We start from the raw sequence: 8,887 nt of genomic DNA on the forward strand, positions 1-8,887 counted from the left end.
GATAATACAGATATATTACCCTAAGTGTGTAGCGGTAGCTGCTGCCAAGAAAAAAACAATAAAATAGTAGATTAAAAGCATGCGTTTCTATTTATCCATTTATTTAAGCAGTTTAAGCAGCATTAGAACATCTTTATTACTAATCACAAACAGACAGTAACCAGGATTAGCAGGTATTAGAATAAAGGATGTTTTTAATGTAATTTAAATACAATCCAGGTCAAGATATTGAGTTGAGAGTAAGATGGCGCTCGCGCGGGTGCACGCTGCGAGCTGCACGCTGCGAGCTGCTCGTCCTCTTTATGCACTGGTACCTTGCTTTTTACTGGTTTTTATTGGCGTTTTGTTGGCTTTTGTGCATTTTTGTTGTCTCTGATGCTTTTTTTGAATGGTGTGGATTCTCTGCTGACATACGATCGAGCTGCGCTGCTGAAGCTTCGTCCTTCCGTTGATGTAGTGGGCAGCGCGCGCTGGGAACCGGGCTGCGCCAGCTGGGAACCTCACGGATAGTGCTGCTGGTTGGACTGCCCGTTTGCTCTCTCCCCCCAAGCCGTGATGTGTCGGCCCTCTGTCCGCCCCAGCTCGAGAAGGAAGCATCGGAGAAGACGGGGAAAGAGAGGTAGCCGGCGCGTGAGACGTCAGCCTGGATCCCTGAAAAAGCGACCAGCAAGTCTGAAGTTGCAAGTGGAATAATGGAGAGGGATAATGTTTTAGTGGTTAGCTGCAGTGTGCTAGACGATGGCCCCCTCCATGAGGCCACCACAGCTCATCAGAACATCGTTGTAGCTTCTTCTGGGGAGAAAAACACTTAGAGAAAAAATAAAGTTAACAGCTGAAATTGCAGGAAATAATACAGTTAAAGAGCAGATTGTAGAAGAAAGTAGTGGAAAGTAGTGTGGAAAGTGGTCAGTATGTCCTCCAGCAATCTAAGCCTATAGCAGCATAACTACAGAGATAACTCTGGATAACCTAGCCTTTTTAGATGGAGGCATGTTGGAGGCAGGGCAAGGGAGAGTCGCCTTTACCGACTGTACACTCCACCTCCCTCTACTCCCCCACTTGTCCAGATCTAGGCTAACATCAGATTTTAACCATAGGCCCTATCAAATAAAAATGTTTTAAGCCTAGTCTTAAAAGTAGACAAGGTGTCTGCCTCACAGACTAAAGCTGGGAGTTGGTTCCACAAGAGAGGAGCCTGATAAATAAAAGATTTGCCTCCCATCCTATTTTTAGATATTCTGGGAGCCACCAGTAAACCTGCAGTCTGAGAGCAACGTGCTCGGTTAGGAATGTATGGAACAATCAGGCCACTGACGTATGATGGAACTTGATTGTTAAGAGCTTTATATGTGGGAAGGAGGATCTTAAAATCTATTCTGAATTTAACAGGCAGCCAGTGTAGGGAAGCTAAGACAGGAGAAATAAAAATGTCCTGTTTGGCTGTGAAGCAAACAGAATTAATGCCTGAATGCTGGTGACAAGCCTTACAGATTTACTCTCAGGTGGAGCATCAACACCTGCTTTAATGCCACGCCTGACACTTAAAACTTTATTGTTATTGTTTTTTGAATGCTTTGTAATTCCGACCAGACACGGAGACAGAGGTGAAAGAGAAAGGAAGAGACAAAAGGAGGGGTGGGGTTCCACAAAAATAAACAATCAATAATGAACAAGAGTCTGCTTCTAGACCTGCAGAAAGAGAAAAACAAACCAAAAAAAGGGGACACACAACAATACAACTAGAGCAAACTATCACTGCATTAACCTGATGAGGAAATATAAAATCAACATTGTTTTACTGAACAATCACACGATAATAAATCACAGTGCATTAAGTGCCAACCACAACCTTAACCCTCACCCCGGCTTTCCACAGGAGCCGTCAGCAGCACGTTACTGCAGCAGCACGTCTTGCTCGCCTAAGCTGCTGCTTGGCCCTTCCCACGAGACTCGAAGCAGCAGGGGAGCAGCTGTCACGACAGAGTACGAAGTCACACGAGTGACTTTGTCAGTAAACACAACAACAAGCAGGAGAAAATTACAACATGGTTTGTGTTTTATGTTCTGTCCGTTTTATAATCGCCAATACGGACCTGAAAAACAAAGGAGACCGCTAGCTAGGTGGTAACTTCTCACGGGGCCGCACAGTTAGTAACCTTTTTTAAAAGTAAAGCAACCGGAAGGCAGTACGTTCTTTATTCTGAAAATCTCGGGAGCTTCTCTCCATTTCCGCGTCCGATTTCCTGTCTTTCCTTCCCCAAAAATGTCGAAGTTGACCCGTTTCAGAGGCGTCGCGCGTAGAAAATAGAACCGGCGCATAAATGCCGCGACATGCTGCTCCTGAGACGCGGCCGACTCACTCTGCTGACGACTCCAGTGGAAAAGGTTCTGTTGACCACAGCGGTTCCTATCAGCAGCTATGACGTGCTGCTGCAGTAACGTGCTGCTGACGGCTCCTGTGGAAAGCCGGGGTCAGGCTTCACTTTAATTTTCATACAAAAGGGTCATTAGAGGACAAAAATGTCCGCTTGTAAAAGTGGCTATAAAAATGTATACAGTAATATTATTTTTTTTTGCTTTTTTTTTCATAGATCTGTTGAAACACTTCAGCCCTGCCCAAACATTAAAAAAATTAAATCCTTTTGAGGATTTTAACCATTGAAATGTCAGTTTCAAAACTCAAAGTCATTGCTGTAATTTATTAAAAAAAATAACTGAGTTATTTTCTAAAAAAGAAAAAATATATATTTTTTTGCCTGGGGTGTTTAGTACAAATCAGTTTTGATAATGTTATGAAATATCTAAAATTTTGAATTTTTTGCATTTATATTTTTTACATATTAACAGATTTAAAATTTACTATACACTCGAGCCATTAGAGGACAAAAGCGTCCACTTTTAAAACTGCTTTAAAAATGGTCCAGATTAATTTTTTTTCTGCTTTTTGTGTCTAAATCTTGTGATAAACTTCAGTTATGATCCAAAAAAATCAAATATTGAATATTTATCTAAATTTTTTCCCTTTATATGCCAGTTTGATTATGTGATGCTCATTTTTCATGAAAAAAGCAGACAAAAGAGGAGATATTTTACATAAAACATATTTTGAGTGACTGAAATATATTTTTTTAAATCAGCCTTGGATATGTCAAGAGTCTGGCAAAATATCGCATTTTATGCTTTTTTAGTTTATGTATAGCAGCAGATTTAAAATGTATCACCCTCTTATGCCTGTTATGGACAAAAACATCCCTTTGACTTCAATGCAAACCACAGTTTTTGATCCTGTATCATCTGCTTCAAATAATCATGCTTTCTGTGATGTTATGGTTTCATTTTGGACAAAAGTCATCAAATTTATGATTTTTACTGTTTACCACCAAATTCAGTAATTTCTCCATATGTTGCCAAGGCGAGAAAGTTTACACATTTCTTTAGATCTTCTAACCTGGCAAGCCAGGCAACGCTCCATTGACGGATCTCAGTTGTGGGGCTGATTCTACCGTTGCCTTTCAAATGATCTCCGCATGCTACTGGACAATGAATGTGACATACTCACCGCAACAGCTATCGGCAAATGAGGCGGTCCACATTTGAAGAAGGAGAAAACACATAATTTTTTCTAAAAAAAGCACTTAAATACATCTATCTGCTCCTGATTCTAATGAAGCCCAAATTCTAATAGTCCAAAATTGATGTAAAAGCCGTTTCAAACGAGCTGTCGCCATCTTGTTTCACTCTGTTGCATTATCCCACCCACCAGGCATATAGAGTGCCCTAAATCCATGTTGTAGTTCTTTTTTAAAACACAGAGCAGTTTTGTTTTTCCTGCTACGTTTCGTTTGTGGCTGCAAACTTCCTCAGGCTGACAGAACCTGCAGCCGCAAATGAAACGTAGCGGGAAAACACGTAAACAAAACTGCTCTGTGTTTTAAAAAAGAACTACAACATGGATTTAGAGATATGACACAGCAAGAACACACCTAAGATATAGAGTGCCCTGATTGGCCCACAAAGCGGATAAAGCTCTGTGATCTGTTCACTAAGCAGATAGAGCACTATGATTGGCCCACCATTATGGGCCAATCACAGCTCTTTATGTGTTTGAAACCCCTCTAGAGAGCTGTGATTGGCCAGCCAGAATGCTGTTGGGGCTGCAGAGGTTCCAGTGGAGCGTTCCTAGACCAAACTTTGCAAAGCAAGAATTTGGTCTAGTTCACTAGGCTATAGATCTTCTGCTGTTTTTATTTAACTCAGAAGCTCAGTATGTAAACAAAACACAGTTTCACTCTCACACGTAACATCAAAGGGTAGAAAACAAAAACAATATGTTTATGCACCTGGCTGGAGCCCAAGTACATCCAAACTCTTTATAGTTGTTTGTTCATGAAAGTGCAGAAGTGTGAATGCATGCACTAATATAATATAAAGTATATATATATATATATATATATATATATATATATATATATATATATATAATATTTTTTCTCCCTTCGAATCTGGGAGGGTGGAACCCCAGCTCCAGCTATGGACAAGCCCCCAGGGGGCCCAACTTGATATTTTTTCATGGGACCCAAAATCTCTGGCAGCCCCCCTGCATATACTGGCGAAACTTGTGCAACGTGATGAAGGTTCTCTGATTTGTGGCAAAGGTCACATTTGCCCAGCTGGGTCAAACAGTACTTTTGAATCCACAGATTAACCCAAGGAGCCACGATGTTTGCTCAAGATCATAACACCATATCTGCTGTTCCGTCCCAGAAGTACTCTTCAAGTCACGATGATAATGATTAGATTATAATGAATAAACTCATTGATTTTATTACTGTTTAATATAATCATCATAAAATGATCACTTGGTTCAATATAAAGGTATTTTAATTACATGAAATGGATTATTATGCTTTGGGTACAATAATAATTATTATAATGATTATAAAGATGTGTTCAACAAAGAAGGTCAAGTTCACCTTATACAGCTAACACAGAGTCCAGATAAACAATAACTGCAACACATGTTTTTGACGCATGATCAAACTTTCTTCCGGAGAGAGGGGGAGTGTCCTGAGAGCTTTTGGTAAAACTGTAACCATCACAGATTCACGTTCAGTTCTTGAACCAACACCACGGAGGAAAGGGGAACGGCCGTCTCCTAAGCCTCCACCTGCTGTTCTAGTCACGTCGACCAGAATAGCTAAAGAATAAACGAACTGTAACCAGCTAACGAAGACTCTACCAGAGTCATTGATTTCTGAAGTTAAGTTAAGACGGGAACGTCCATCTGCCAAACGCTTGATAAACCGTGTACCCAGCTACCACTCTGGACCAGACGATCGGACACTTGCGTCTCCTCTACCAGCCGGAGTGTCATCTTGGATGAACCACATCCTCCAGATCTCCGGATCCACAAGAGGGTCAGCTGTTTGGGTGAGGTAGAAAACGAGAATGCGTTTGATGCTGTTTCTCTCAAAATAACTCAGTTATCCGCAAACATCAATTCCATCCAGAACACTTTTATTCCCTGTGAAAGAAACCTTCTGAGAACTTCATTCACGCATCCAAAACTCACCATTCTCGTTTTAGCTCCATTCAGTCACAGGTTTGCTTTTAAACAAGTTTAATATCAAAGCTGTTGAGAACTGTCATTAAAATTGCCATCCATGAATTGTCATTTTATAATTGTCATTTCAAATCTTTCAGTTTAAAATTGTTAGTAATAAATTTCTTCATTTTTAAACTTGCCTCATTATTGAAACGAAACAGAAAAGGCATATTTCTGGTTATTTGAAAGCAAAGATCCTAGCTTCAGATTTAAAATAACTTTTGCTATTAAATTTAATTATCTAAATTAAACATTAATCTTTGGATTAAAATTAGATCAAACAGGTTGATGTATGAACTTAGATCGATATATAAGTATCCGGGATATTTATATATATGATATAAGCTTCATAGGTTAATCTGACTGGTCATTTTTCAGAATCTCCGCTGAATAGCAACAGAGGTGATCTCAGTATGCAGATTTAACTCTACACTTGCACCTGCCTCTCAAAAGGACAAGCTGCTCATCAACACACACATCTAACCCAGTGTTGAAAAGCATCTGGAAGCGATGGGTCCACATGTCCCAAACCGAGCGGATAGGGGCCAGCTTGTCCTGCCTGAGATGGGAAGGCCTGTTCAGGTTGTCATCAAACCGGAGGGTGGAGTTGATCATATTGAATCTGGTGTGACTCCTGGTAGCCCGGAAGATTGCACGTCCACAGTGGTCATCCCAAAGACTGCAGGTGGATTCCCCTTTGGTCTGGTACACACCAGCCAAAATCAGGAGGCCAATGTATGCTCTCACTGCGATGTCATCAATATCCCACCAGTTCTTCACCACACGTCTTCCATTTAGATTTGTCATGTTGACGATGATTTCAATCATTTCAGGAGTAAAGAATAAATCGAAGGAGGATACCACGTCGTAAATACGTGTGATGACGTAACTTGCCCCTGGATTCAAATACAGTATCTTGTGGCAGGAACATAGTCAGACGTTTCTGCGTTAGTAGGAAACCAGACTAGCCCACTTTTAGAAATCCTTTCTGGAGCAGGATTCATTGTCCTCCTTTCTCTTTCACTGGGCAGGTCAGGAGAAGTCAAGGAAACAGAATGGTCTGACTCCACCTCAAAGTCCACTGAAGATATTTCACTCTTCTCATTTTCTTCAGGAGTATCAGGCTGCAGGAGCTGATCCAGAAATTGTTCCATAGAGAGATGCCTCTTCATCTTGCTCCGTGGCTTTCACAGAAGTGAAATGAGCCCAACAGAGCCCAGGGACTCAGCCCACCAGGATCGATCAGGCAGACTCCAAAAATCTTAAACCCCCTGACCCGGGAGCCGCGAACACTCAGGCAGACCAAGGCACCACACTCCACACCAAATGTGGCAGGTGGAGGGTAGGCAAAGATGTGTAGTAGCACGAGAAGTCCCAGGAGAGGGGAGGAGTCCAAGACCCCACCTGATATATACAGCCATACACAGACACAGTCACACATACAACCCAAGACTTACAAAAATGAACGCTAGACACCCACTCATGCTCCCCATACACACCCTATTCACTCTGGTCCCGATACTGCTGCACAAAGGGTACAACCTTCACCGGTTCCCAGAGTTCACCCCCTTCTGCTGGGGTGATGATGAGCACCCCAGCCCAACGCTGAGCAAACCATCCCACCACCCCAGACCCCAACATAACAGTCAGCTCCCCCACCTAGCCTCCAGCCCCAGGAAGCCAAGCGACAACAGAGGTGTGCCAAGACCTAGACTCCCTCCGCCTGCTCCAATACAGTGTTGGTGTGTGTTGATGAGGTGTATTCCATGGCTGTGGTGAGCGGGCAGTGCGGGCATCGTCTGGCCTAGGCCAGCTGATGCAACCACAAAACCCTAATTCCCCCCACAGCCCTGTGTCTAAGTGCAGTTTACAATTGGAGTGGGCACCGGCACTCGGGATGAGGCTGAAAGATCCCCTTGCCAAATGTCGTGGAGTGTGCTCACTCCCAAGGCCCTAAATGTGTGTTTGCGTGGAATGTCGTTGGTGGAAGTGTTTAAGGTGCAAATAAAATTGGGGGGCAGGCTAACACAGGAATGCGGAAATGGGATCTATACCAGCACCCATGACTTGCCCACCCCCCAAGGTCCTATGTGCATAACTGTGTGATGATGTGAAGCAGCAAGAGGAGAAAAATGTATGGGGAAGGGGAGCAATAGCTGGTTGGCCTAAACCCGCAGGGAGCCAGCCCCCCCACTGGCCCCAATAGGCAACTCCGTTCCCAAAATGCCCCCCAGGGTATGGAGACCCCAGCCCATCTCGCCAGGGCCCCTGGATGAACCTGGTCGACTTGCCTTTGGTCCAGCTGCCATGGATGTGCTGTCATCTGGACCCACGTAAATGTATCCATTTCTCATTGAAATAACCAAGAATATTTATGAATACAAAATAGTCATTATGTAGACACATAAACAAATGGGACTACCATTAGATAAACAGTTAAATACATTTAAACCTTAAATGGCGCTTACACCAGCCTTAGCTAACATGCTAACCAAACCAACATGGCATAACACCTACGCAGCAGAGCAGGATATCCACAACTTAGAATATTAAATGTTATAAAGTTAAAAGTTTGATAGAAAATAAAACACATTTCATGTATTAAACATAAACTTTAATTCATTTATCATGTCTTTATTCCTCGAAGCATCACATGATGACTCGCCTGCTTACAATACAGGCTTTTAGTAATACTCTTGCTTGCTACTGTAAAACAAAAATAAAAAAGAAATTGAGCACAAATGTAACTCAATCTGTAGTGTGACAAAGAAAACAGTCAACCTCGACACCAGGCGTCCTCCGTTCCTTATGTAGTGGGATTTGTGTATCAGGAGACGAAGTCTGATGAAAATGTTCTGATCTATGTCTCCTCTTAATCTGTGCAAAAACTTAAAGACTCAACCTGAAGTAAGTTTACAGTCCACAGCGAATGAAGCTAAATATTCCAAAAAGAGCATGTTTTCTTTGTTTTTTGAAAATATGAGCACTAAACTAGAATCATTCGAATATGAAAAATAAACTACAGAGCTTTAGAGTATGAAAATAGCATCTTTTCCTCTCCTTTGATACAAGTAGTTAAAGGTTTGTGGCAACTTGTCTTGCGGTCTTTCAGCTCCTCTCACTTGTAAAAACAAAAAGAAACAAAAAGCACATTCAGGCCTAATGTTTGAGACTTAAAATTGCACATTAATGTGGGAACAAAGGAGAATGACAGGGAGAGATGATGCGTGATGGGAGGCAGCAGAAAGGAAAAACGAGTGACTCACGATGAACCTGACAGGA

Source organism: Nothobranchius furzeri, chromosome 1 (assembly GCF_043380555.1).
Source record: "Nothobranchius furzeri strain GRZ-AD chromosome 1, NfurGRZ-RIMD1, whole genome shotgun sequence".
NCBI lineage: Eukaryota > Metazoa > Chordata > Actinopteri > Cyprinodontiformes > Nothobranchiidae > Nothobranchius > Nothobranchius furzeri.